Genomic DNA, 13,956 nt, shown 5'->3' with positions numbered 1-13,956 from the left:
CGCTCGCAGACGTGATAACCATATTTGCTGCCGTAATTGGCCATTAATCTTCTATCTCTCTCTCTCTCTCGCTCTCCTCGAATCTCTCTCCTCTGCCCTCTCTCTCTCTCTTTCTTCCTCTCCCGATTGGGTTTAGTTGTTTGGTTGTGTGTTGAGTGTGACAGACCGAATGCCAAAGTTATTACGAAGGCATTAGTAAATTCGATATATATATAATATATTAAATATATATATATATATATATAGATATATATATATATAATTGCGTTGTGTATGTTGGGTGTGTGTCTGATGTGGTGTGGTGTACGCGTGCGTTTTTGGTGTCACGATTGGGCGCATTACTTTTTATATGTATAGCCACAAATTCCTTTGAATATCGAATTTCACGCAGTTTTTACAAACTCAAGCAGTATACACCACACACACACACACACACATATATTAGTATATATATATATATATATATATATATATATATATATATATATGCGTGTGTATGTGTGTATCTGCTTGAGTTTGTACTGCGTGAAAATACATTGTGTTTTCTTTATCAAACTCGAATTTCGTTTCTTGAATTTATATATTAAATAACAACCAAAAAACTCTCACTTACAAAAATAACTGAAATAAACAAAGCGAGTTTTTAAAACACGAGTAGTAGCTTAAAACAAATACACAACATTCTTTTCTAATTTCCCTTCAACCTGTGGAAATGACTGATATTTATAAACAGATTAACGTCATGGACCTAAACGTCATGAAATTCTGATGGAACTTTGATGGAAATCATTTTTGACAGGTGACAAGTTGTCCAATCCTCGTCACTCCATTGGGAAACTCCAATAATATAAATGAAGGTTGGAATGAAAAACCAAAAAACCAATATAAAAAAATGGAACCCTTTTAAAAAAGGTATATTAATATATAAAATGATAAGAAGAAATAAAATGATGAAATACGATTACATATAAAAGTATTAATTCTCTCCAGACACAACTTGTAATACGTTCTTTTGTTTAATCCAGATTTTAGTGTTGCAAATGATTTTCATCTCACTTCCCCACAATTCTGTCCTATTTCTTGACCTTTGCCTGCGTAGAGGTCTGTGAGCTAAAGAGGCCAAGGTGAATCAGTAAAAACGTCGAAAAGCATTCATACAACTAAAGAAGAACCTCTTGGAAATAAGGAAATACAAAGGCGATATCAAATATCAAAAGTGCAAATAGTTCCTAAGGCGGAGACATCCCAAAGTCATGTTTATTTTTCGTTAGTAGGCCAGTAATACCCATTACGAGGCTGAACTTTTAAATAAACAACATGTTGGCATTCTGTACCTTACCTGCTGCTCTCTTTTCCTCCCTTTCTCATTAATTCAAAGAGAGTGAGAGGCTGAGGCTGAGGAGTAGACGAAACGAAAATTATTATTAAGATGTTGGAAGGGAGGGAGAAGTTTTAAGATGAAAAAAAGGAGAAAAGGGGGGAAAACATAAAGATGGTCGAAAAATATGTGCATGAAAGAAAAAGAAGAAAGATACCCCTAGGAAGTAGGAAAATTGTTTAAAGGAAGACAGTGGGGAAGTGACGTTCCGGGTTTGAACAATGAAAAGGTATTTCTTTTTGAATTCTTAATTATTGAGTGATTTTCTGGGGTCTTTTTTCAGCAAAGTGTAGATCAAAATAATAATAAAAAAAGAATAAAAGTAAAAATAAGGAGAGTTCAAGGACAAATATATATTACATTAAAAAATATCCAAAAAGGGAGGAAAACCTTCACATAAGGCTTAATATAGATTTAGGTATGAAGATTATACCTAACGGCATTCCTAAAAAAAAAAAAAAAAAAAAAAACTTCGAAATTTTAAAAAAAAAAAAGTTGGAATTCCCATCTAATTTGAAACAGTCGGGATTCTTCAAATAATAAAAATCGGGAATTCTTTAAAAAAAATTTAAAAAAAAAATGGGAAATTCCCCCTCAAATTAAAAAAGTCACAATTCCTCAAAATAAAAAAATAAACTGTTTCTCAGAGTTTCCTCCAGACCTCAGGATTGAGACTGCCATTAGACGCAAATATTTTTTCCTGTTAAAAATCTTATATGATAAGAAACAAATAAATATGAATATCGATTCGTTTACTAGATGCGTTTTAAAAAGCCTGTGTTTATAAACGTCAAAAGTAATGCGAGATGAAGAAATAGGTAAAAGATTTGTTCATTTCCAAGAACCTCCAAAACTGCAATTTATGTCAACCAAAAGGAAGAAAGATTGAGGTTGATTAATTTCAAAGTGCAAAAATGTTTTGTCGTTAGTTTGTTTATGATCAAAGGAAATTATTATCGAAACAAATAATTTTAACAAATAATAGACTAGATTTACTCTCCATGTATAGGTTATCTTCTAGATGGTCCCATATTCAGAAACAAAGTCACTTAGAGTAAAGGGGGCAGGGGGGGAATTATCCCTGGCCTAGATTGGAGAACGATAAAAGCTGGTTGCGTTTCATGATCATAATGCAAAGATTACTGGTAGAGTAAGTGATGACATAGCGTAAAGCGGGAGCAGTCTTACACTGAACTATGAGAATGTAATTATATCGAATACAAACGTCTTTGACAGCGCACGGGAGTGCAGCTACTTCCACATCATACAAGCGCTCTATATTATTGTAAAAGAAGACCCCTACCTCAGCTTTAGGTAGGAAAATCTCCTCCACCTACGAGTAATGGGAAACCATCTACAACAACAACCACATCTACCGGCAGTGGTACCACTGATCAAGACCCCAGGGGGAAAAGCCCATAGGACCCAGAGCAGTTGGTAACCCCATCAGCATTATGACAGAGAACGATCGACTATAATCCATTACTTGGTTTACGTGGGTGAGACGCCAACCAATCAGCCTTCTCGTTCGCTAACTCGCCATAAACACGTCTCTACGGTCCTTTTCAGAGGGGAGAAAGACAGGCCAAGAGCCAATAAATATACTGACAGCATGCAGGAAATACTCAGCATGTCTGCCTATAAGTCAAGGAGGCCACCTCACTTTTTCTCCTGCCTTAAATCTTTCTGTTTCATCCTTCGATATCCTACTAAAGATATATAGAAGCGTTTTCTATATGATAACTCAAAGTCTAGAGTAAGTGAAATCCGTCACAACAACACCGTAGAATTTCTCAGATTCCCATTTTTTTACGATTGTCTTTTTCCCGTTTTCCTTACTGTCCGTTCTTTATCACCTACTAATTGGCGCATTAGGTATCAAATGGGTTTCAGGTTCGCCTGTCGAAATTAAGTTTCTTCATGACCATCATTAGCTCTTTCACATTATATTTATCTCTTATGGGCTGATCCTAGAACAATAGCTTGTTCTGGCATATGGCCAATTTGATCTAAAAAAATAATCATTCACGATTCAGTATATATGAGACGGAGATACAAGGACATATTTTAAATTTTCTGTGCTCTTATAAGAATCTTTATATATATGTATATATATGTATATCTATATATATATATATATATATATATATATATATATATATATATATATATATATATATATATATATATATATTTACATATATATATATATATCTATATATATATATATATATATACATATATTATATATATATATATATATATATATATATATATATATATATATATATATATATATATATATATATATATATATATATACACACATACATGATAAAATGGAAACGTTCCTGACGGTGCTCCTGACCACCATTTGATGAAATGAACACTGGACAGAGAAAACAATAATGAAAGAGATACAGATACTTGTCTGTCGATTAAATTCCAAAGATGATGCTATAATGTACATTGAGACAAAATAGTCAAAAAATATAAAATAGAAAATTAGGCTATAAATAATGCAAAATTCCGTCTCCTAGGTTCGCCGAGTACACAATCCAAAGCATCATGCGAGCAGGAGAGGTATTAGAAGTTCAACTCAGAATCGGAAAGGCGCAAGAACCCAAAACCAATATAGGTAGGAATGGGATCAGCCGGGAATGGAAAGGAAAGCTTCCTCCTGCTTCTTCTTATGGCAATATTAATGTCGGATTGGAATGTGTGTTCGTAGGTGTGTATGTAAATTTCATTGGCACTAAATATAGAGGTTACTTGAATTTAGGAAATCGTAAAGGACGTCTGTCTGTATACTTAGCTTGCAATCTATATGCCTCTCTCTCTCTCTCTCTCTCTCTCTCTCTCTCTCTCTCTCTCTCTCTCTCTCTCTCTCTCTCTCTCAACAAACATACATACACACACACACCCTCCCTCTTTATATTACTAATACCGTAATTTTAACCCTATTAAAACCTTTAATAGCATTAATATAAATACAAATACACAGTACTGTGTTAGGGTATTATACTTCAGCCACTATAAGGGACCAGTCAGTGACATCAGATGTCATTAAAGTTATGATTGTAGCAGACGATTCGTCATGGTCATATGCAAGTGTACTTAGTCATGCCTAGATAATTAAGAGGGATATCTCTGAAGTAAAAAAATAACAGTTATTTTATCACAATTTTTCCCAATAAGACTATATGAGACTTGTTTATAAATATCGGAAAACTCTGACTTTACTCTCCAATTCAAGGATACTGTAATTCAGTACAAGTTTATCTCGAGTAAAAAGACTTAATCTTAATAAAAATAAAGAATAATTACACAGCAATACAAATATTACAACTAATTTTTCGAACACAGCAACAAAATGAAGAGAAAATAAAACGTGCGATCAAATGGAATGGAAAATGTGGAGGAATTTACGTCATATCTATCGCGAAATATTATCTTTGACGTCAGAGGAAGCAGGGAATAAAAATGATAAACAAGGGAAGATTTTATGGAACAGATTTTTTAATCACATATAAAAAGACGATGGGTACGAATGAAACCTTTGAAATTAGCGGTTACTCAACGAACCTTTTTCGTCTGACATTTTCTAGACCGTTAAAAAGAAGAAGACCCTTGATTTGGGATTCGATTGGAAAAAAGAGGACGAGGTTCCTGGAATGCTTGGTTTCAGTGCAGTTCGAGTTCCAACGATCTTAAGAATATCATTTTCATTTCGTGGAAAGATTCGCCAATAACAGATAAAATTTAAAGTGGGGATGAACGTGCAATTTCTCATAATAAAATAATATATAGATAAATGTTGGTAAGAATAAGCACGATTAAACATTCAAGTAAAATTACACACAAACACACACATATATGTATATATATATTAATAGATATACTATATATATATATAATATATATATATATATATATATATATATATAATATATTTATATTATATATATATATATAATTATATAATATATATATATATATATATATATATATATATATATATATATATTATATATATATATATATATATATATATATATATATATATGTGTGTCAGATGAAAGGGGTTATAATTAATAATATATTTAATATGCCAATGTGATGTGCAGAGACTTTTTTGGAATGCGCAAACTACCCATAGAGACAAGAGTCTGAAGCGTTGACCTGAGAAAGCTGATAAATCATTTCTGGGATGGAGTGATACGAAGATGCATAGTTAAGCGGGACAATGTTCGTGAGTTCATGGGGTCTTGTTCAAGTGCCTTTAGAAACTGGTTGTGACCTAGTTTTGTGTGAGTTCATATATACGTGCACGAACTATGTCTATTCGTAATGACTTGGCTTAGCCAAATCTATGGGAGACTTACAGAGAGGTCTGTGGGAGAAAAGGCAGAATGCTGGGATAGCTCTGGGAAAGTTTTAATTATTTGTGTGTGGTTTTCCAGGCTGTAATGGGTAAGTGTTGTATTACTTTAGCCAAAGGGATGGCTTGTTTGATATCTGGTAAAGATGTTTAATCTTTGACTTTGTCTTTACAATTGTGTGGGCTTACGAGTATGTTCTTGTGTCTTTGTAACAGGCGGTTCTAGTGAGGGGGACAGAGTCCCGAATGGAGGGAACTATAATATTTTGGAGAAGAGATAATTGGTGTGACTAATTACTGATTGAGACATTCTAATACTGGGGGTTATTTAGTAGTTTGTCTGTGAGACTTGAATTATTATCTTTCCATTGTTGAATAAATATTATATTTTTTGTAACTTTGACTCTGATTTGATGACCTATTAGAATGGAGAGAGAGAGAGAGAGTGAGAGAGAGAGAAGGCTATGCCAGAGAGAGAGAGAGAGAGAGAGAGAGAGAGAGAGAGAGAGGGGGGGGAAGATTGTGTGTAACTGGTTAGCCTTAACGCTTAGGCTTAAAAACATACCAGGGTGCCAGGGATGGGAACATATATATATATATATATATATATATATATATATATATATATATATATATATATATATATATACATGCACACACATATATATATAAATATATATATATATATATATATATATATATAGATATAGATATATATATATATATATATATATATATACATGCACACACATATATATATAAATATATATATATATATATATATATATAATATATATATATATATATATATTTACCCACATTACAACTGCCAATGGCAGTCATTACAATAAAAGAAACTCTTCGCATTAATGCATGAATATAATTCATGAAGGTGTACTGAACTATTTAAGGGATTTTGTTTTGTGTAAATATCCTCTAAAGGGGAATATTAAATGACCAAATTTATAACCAGTGAGAAACACATTTTCATGCTGAACTCAAAGCGATTTTATGAAGAAAAGCAAAGCGTTTTAATGGTCGTATTTTCGATATAAAGTTCATTAATAGAGGCCTTTTTCTTTATAAAGAAAACTCATTTGCAGGACGCAGAGTGGAGGAACAAATCGACTTATATAACATTAGTTTCGTCGCCAGTAACGAGAACTATCAACAGACAATTGTTTGGACACTGTTACAAAACTATAGAATAAACCAAGAAATTATTTACTGATTTATTACCACATTTTCCCCAGATGGAAATACTAAAACTATGGTATCATTTTCCTCTTGCTAGTTTGTCCATCAAGTGCCTTAGATATTTCTTGGTAGCAAAATCTGTTAAACGATCGCCTTTTGTATTTGTAGTTCCTGCTATCCAATTTACTTGGTGCGCAGTGAATGGTCAATATTTTGAATAAAACATGAGACTAACAAATTCTAACGACTATAAAAGACTTCTCCATGTTTGTTACTCTTCTGTTTTATTTGCTGTCTTCACACATAGAAACTAAGGCTTCACACTCTCTATTCCACTTTATTATAATCTTGAAGACCCCAGATAAGCACTTGATGTAATCAGGACATTATCTTCGTTTTTATAGACTTTTATAGCATTTCTGTTTTCAGTCTTCTTGACATTTCTAGCATTTTCAATCATCTTCAAATTGTTCAAAACACTCTAAATTAGACACAATGTCTAATTTGAATCGTTTGTTTGTTTTTTTGTATGGTGTTTTTATGTTGCATGGAACCAGTGGTTATTTTGCAACGGGACCAACGGCTTTACGTGCCTTCCGAACCACGTCGAGAGTGAACTTCTATCACCAGGAATACACGTCTCTCACCCCTCAGTGGAACGCCCGTAATTTGAATCGTGAAGAATTCTTAATGATAAATTACCCGTAGTTGGGCCGCATTTAAAAATGAAAATATTTTAGAAAAGATGCCTAAATTTCGTGTGATTCTTTTGCATCTAAATTGTGAGAAGGAGAATAATCAGCCTCACAATAAATGAAATAAAATCTCCCAAGTCGTTACCATATTTTACAGAAAAATCAGGATGCCCTATTACCTTCACAATTCCTTAAAAAAAGTTATAAGAAATTTTCCATTAAAAAATATGTGATATTTTCATCCGTAAATCTTTGATGATTTATAACAGTACCTTAGGTTTCATAGCATAAGATTACATTTCGAAAGCTTTAGCAAAACACGTAACATATTTCTATTTATATATTCAGAGAGCACTGCCTTCACTTTTACAATTGACGTTGAATGAAAATGGAATATCCCACTTTCCAATTTATCCCGACTTTTCTACGTGTCTTCTCCGGAAGTAATTAGAGCATACGGAGAAGGGTAGAACGCAGGAAAATAATTTTAAAAGTAATTGTACAAAAAAATATAATCTCGAGGTAATTACATTTGCTCGAGGTATGTCCATAAAGTGGCTGTTAACATGTACCCTGAATTGTATTTGTTTGTTATGACTGACCAGGTCGAAAAATGATTTCTGAGTAATTGTTAAGAATACATCCAATCTATATCTCATGTCTTGCAATAAAAAAAATTCCTCCATTATACACAAACATACGTACTGTCGGTAAATGTTTATGTTGTTACAGTATTATAAGCATACTTAAAATACATGAATTTTAGGAAAGAATGTACAAATATTCATGAACAGAGAGAGAGAGAGAGAGAGAGAGAGAGAGAGAGAGAGAGAGAGAGAGAGAGAGAGAGAGAGAGAGAGAGAGTTTCGGAAGCTGCAAGCTATTATTAAGACTCCAAAAGGATACGAATATAAAGTATAAATATTTATTGTATTTTCGTTCTCATGCAAATAGTGGAATGTATTTTATATTAATGAAGATATAAATACATTTATATATCATGCATGAGTACGCATATACTCATGAACACGAGTTTAATGAAAATTAATATAAATCGATCATTCTAGAATATTATCATTTAAAATAGTGATACATGACTAACTCTATATATGTGGTCACTATTCGTATCAATTTCATCAATAAATAAACTACTGAAATAGATGAAAGCTTCAGATGAAAAGTTACACTAAATCCATAACTGAACGCCAGGGAGAAATAGTTTAAAACTTTTCGCTGAGAGGAAATACTGCAACGCCTCCTTTAAGCTTGAAAATGTTGTTATGAAGAAACAACGAAACGCGCGGCAAATAAAATGTGGTGGTTATTAACCTACTAAGCTCTTCTTTTCCTACTGAGACTGGAAGTAAAATACTTTATGTGAGAAGTCTTTCTTTTTACTCAGATTTCAGCTGAAACTAAAGTGCGAGCAGCGATCGACTTGATCACCAACTATTTCCTAAAGAAAAAATGAAAAACAAATTTGGCTTCTCTAAAAAAAAACTAAAAATAAAAACAAACAAATTTGCTTTTCTAAAAAAAAAAGCTAATAATAAAAAACAAATTTGGCTTTTCTAAAAAAAACACTGAAATGTAAAATAAATCTAGTTTTCTTAAAAAAAAAACTAAAAATGAAAAACAAATTTGGCTTTTCTAAAAAAATCTAAAGCAAATTTGGCTTTTCTAAAAAAAACACTAAAAATGGGAAATAAATTTGGTTTTTCTAAAAAATGCTAAAATCGAAAAACAAATTTCACTTTTCTAAAAAAAAACTGAAAAACAAATTTGGCTTTTCTAAAAAAAAACACTAAAAATGGAAAATAAATTTTGTTTTCCTAAAAAGAAACTAAAAAGTAAAAAAAATTTGGCTTTTCTAAAAAACTAAAAATGAAAACCAAATTTGGCTTTTCTAAAAAAACCCAAAAATGAAAAACAAATTTGGCTTTTCTAAATAAAGCTAATAACGAAAGACAAATTAGCCTTTTCTAAAAAAACTAAAAATGAAAAACAAATTTTGCTTTTCTAAAAAAACACTAAAAATGGAGATTAGATTTTTTTTTTTCTAAAAAGAAACTAAAAAGGAAAAACAAATTTGGCTTTTCTAAAAAAAACAAAAATGAAAAACAAATTTGGCTTCTCTATAAAAACCAAAAATGAAAAACAAATTTGGCTTTTCTAAATAAAGCTAATAATGAAAGACAAATTAGCCTTTTCTAAAAAAAACTAAAATTGAAAAACAAATTTGGCTTTTTTTTTAAATTAAAAATGAAAAACAAATTTGGCTTTTCTAAGAAAAAACTAAAAATGTAAAACAAATTTTTCTTTTCTTTTTTCTAAATGAACTTAAAAATTGAAAAAATAAATTTGGCTTTTTCTAAAAATAACTTTAAAAATTAACAACAAATTTGGCTTTTCTAAATAAAAGAAGAAAAAAAAGGCAGGGGAAAGGGATCCTAAAATTCCCTTTTATTCCAAGCTTTAGGATTCAAAAGTGAACAAAAAATTTTGTCTTTTCGTCGATGCTACAAAACGTAGAATAGGGGAAACCTTCCCTGCAGCTGTTGTTCTCAAATCAGAGCTGAGAGAGAGAGAGGAAGAGAAGAGAAGAGAGAGATTTTGAGAGAAGAAGAGAGAAGAGGAGAGAGAGAGTCTCTCTCCGATATTTTAACAAAAAAGGGAAAAATGTTTTTTTCTATGTTGTAATCCATTTTTGGAAATCGTCTAACAATTTTTTAATACTTCAGTCAAGGGTGGAATTATTCTATTTGTTTGAATAAAATAAAATCCTTTGGGGCTGCTCAAATTCAATTTGCTGTTTTCTTCACTGAATTAGTACTGGTATCCTGTTTCCCTGGTTGAATTATTTCCATTTAAGTCCATCGAATAACCAAATAAAACTTAAAATAAAAATAATAGGATTTTTTTTCAAACCTTAACATTTTTATTTTGACCTATTGGGCACGTAGAAACAAAATAGAAGGTTCTTAAACGTTATTTATTCACTACTTAAAATTAACAATAAAAGAGAGAATAAAAATATAGTTTTTCAATCAGTAATTGGTTTCTCAGGTAAATTTCAACTTAAAAATCAATGCTCCTTAAGGTATTTGGGATCCCCTTAAAAAGTGGCTGAATATGGCTTGTAAATAACAGACTGAAATTTTATTCATACCCAGATTAATTGAAATTAAATTGTAAATTTTTCGTCCAGGGCAAATAAACTGAATTTTCTAATGCTTTGAACTGAAGAAATTGGGCTTGTTGCTTTAAATATGGCTTCTCTATAAAAACCAAAAATGAAAAACAAATTTGGCTTTTCTAAATAAAGCTAATAATTGAAAGACAAATTAGCCTTTTCTAAAAAAAACTAAAATTGAAAAACAAATTTGGCTTTTTTTTTAAATTAAAAATGAAAAACAAATTTGGCTTTTCTAAGAAAAAACTAAAAATGTAAAACAAATTTTCTCTTTTCTAAATGAACTAAAAATGAAAAATAAATTTGGCTTTTCTAAAAAATAACTAAAAATGAACAACAAATTTGGCTTTTCTAAAAAAAGAAGAAAAAAAGGCAGGGGAAGGATCCTATTCCCTTTTATTCCAAGCTTAGGATTCAAAAGTGAACAAAAAATTTGTTTCTTTTCGTCGATGCTACAAACGTAGAATATGGAAGACCCTTCCCTGCAGCTGTGTTACTCATCAGAAGCTGAGAGAGAGAGAGAGAGAGAGAGAGAGAGAGAGAGAGTCTCTCTCCGATATTTTACAGGGAAAATGTCTTTTTCTATGTTGTAATCCATTTTTGAAATCGTCTAACAATTTTTAATACTTCAGTCAAGGGTGAATATTCTATTTTGTTTTGAATAAAATAAAATCCTTTGGGCTGCTCAAAAGAAAATCAATTTGCTGTTTTTCATTCATTCTGAATTTAAAGTTTACTGTATTCCTGTTTCCCTGAGTTGAATTTATTCCCCATTTAAGTCCATCGAATAACCAATAAACTTTAAAATAAAGAAAAATAATAGGGATTTTTTTCAAACCTACACATTTTTATGACCATGGGCATCGTAGAGAAACATAGAAGTCTAACGTATTATTCACTACTAAATTATACAATAAAAGAGTAGATAAAAATATCAGTTCAGTAATTGTTTCGTCAGGGTAAATATTCAACTTCATAAATGCTCTACCTTAAGGTATTTGGATCCCCTGTGGCTGATATGGCTTGTAATACAGACTGATTATTCATACCCAGATTATGAAATTAAATTGTAACTTTTTCGTCAGGGCAAATAAACTGAATTTCATAAATGCTTTGAACTGAAGAAATTGGGATCTCTTGTTGCTAATATGGCTGTTAATACTAACTGAATATCCATCCCCAGATTATGAAATCAAATTGTAAAAAAAAAAAAAATAAATAAATAAATAAATAAAAAAAAAAATAAAATATCAATTCAGTAACTGTTCCGTCAGGGCGAATAATTACTTCTCCTGAAGGTACTGGTATTTCTTGTAGCTAATGTGGCTTTTAATACTAACTGAATATCCATACCCACATTATGAAATTAGATTGTAAAAGAAATAATAAATAATATATCATATCAGTAATTGTTTCTTTAGGGCGAATAAATGCATTACCTGTTGATATTAGGATCTCTTATAGCTAATCTGGCTTTTAATACTAACTGAATATCCATGCCCAGAATACCAATTTGAATTGTAAAAGATAAAGATAAAACATCAGTTCAGTAAATGTTTTGTCAGGGTAAATAAATGCAATTTCATAAATACTTTACCTTGAGGAATGGGGTTCCCTTGTAGCTACTATGGCTTTTAATACTAACCGATTATCCATACCCTGATTAGTCTTGTAATATAAAGAGAGCATTTCACCTTTCCGGGTGAAGCCCTATGCCAAATCCACGCAGCCGGAAGGAGAATCCTCCGCTGTAATTAAGTCTATAACTAGCTCTCGGTTTGAGAGAAATCATATTGCGAATGGAATAATCCTCTTATAAGTGAAATCCTAATCCAGACCTTCTGCGAAGGCGAGAAACAGCTCCCCCCCCCCCCCCCCCCCTCAACCCTCTTTAATCAGCAGAAGTGATTACGGTTTATATCAACCGGAAATAAATCCTGGAAAAGATCGATCTCAGATTAATGAGATTCCAGAACGCGACGGTGCTCGGGTGATGGGATGCTGGTGTTTGCGTTTTGCTGATGTTGGCGGATGTGCGGAACTGTAACAGGAGGGGTGCAACTTTCTCAATTGAGATGATGCTTAATTTACACATGTTTCAAATAAAGTTATTTACATGCAACTGAACAAGTTAACTACCCAGTAAAGCTTGTTGGGTTTGCTTTTTCTCCAGTAATTAAGATATAATAATAATAATAATAACTAATAATAATCAATAATAATAATAATAATAATTAATAATAATGATAATAATTACTGCAAGAAACACCAGCTACCTTGCAGTAATAAGTGGTACGAGCACCAACCTGGAGTAATAGAAAACGATCAGGCAAAGATCCTCTGGGACTATGGTATCAGAACAGATAGGGTGATACGTGCAAATAGACCAGACGTGACGTTGATTGACAAAGTCAAGAAGAAAGTATCACTCATTGATGTCGCAATACCATGGGACACCAGAGTTGAAGAGAAAGAAAGGGAAAAAATGGATAAGTGTCAAGACCTGAAAATAGAAATAAGAAGGATATGGGATATGCCAGTGGAAATTGTACTCATAATCATAGGAGCACTAGGCACGATCCCAAGATCCCTGAAAAGGAATCTGGAAAAACTAGAGGCTGAAGTAGCTCCAGGACTCATGCAGAAGAGTGTGATCCTAGAAACGGCGCACATAGTAAGAAAAGTGATGGACTCCTAAGGAGGCAGGATGCAACCCGGAACCCCACACTATAAATACCACCAAGTCGAATTGGGGACTGTGATAGACCAAAAAATATAATAATAATAATAATAATAATAATAATAATAATAATAATAATATAATAATAATAATAATAATAATAATAATAATAATAATAATAAAAATAATGCTTTATTACCAATATATACGTCAGCTATTCTGTATCTTACATGGATCAAATGTATTTCGATGCAAAACTTATATTTCATAATACTTACAAATAACCATATTCAACAAACCTGATAAACATCTTAAAAAAATGTTTCGTTTCGTATCTTTAAGATGATTATCAGATTTGTTCCATATACTAAATTTTAAGTAGAGTGTAATGTAACTCTTGCATCGAAATACATTTGATTCATGTAAGCTTAT

The sequence above is a fragment of the Macrobrachium nipponense genome, chromosome 32 (assembly GCF_015104395.2).
Source record: "Macrobrachium nipponense isolate FS-2020 chromosome 32, ASM1510439v2, whole genome shotgun sequence".
Taxonomy (NCBI): domain Eukaryota; kingdom Metazoa; phylum Arthropoda; class Malacostraca; order Decapoda; family Palaemonidae; genus Macrobrachium; species Macrobrachium nipponense.
The sequence above is the reverse complement of the archived record's forward strand: the minus strand, read 5'-3'. Positions refer to the sequence as shown.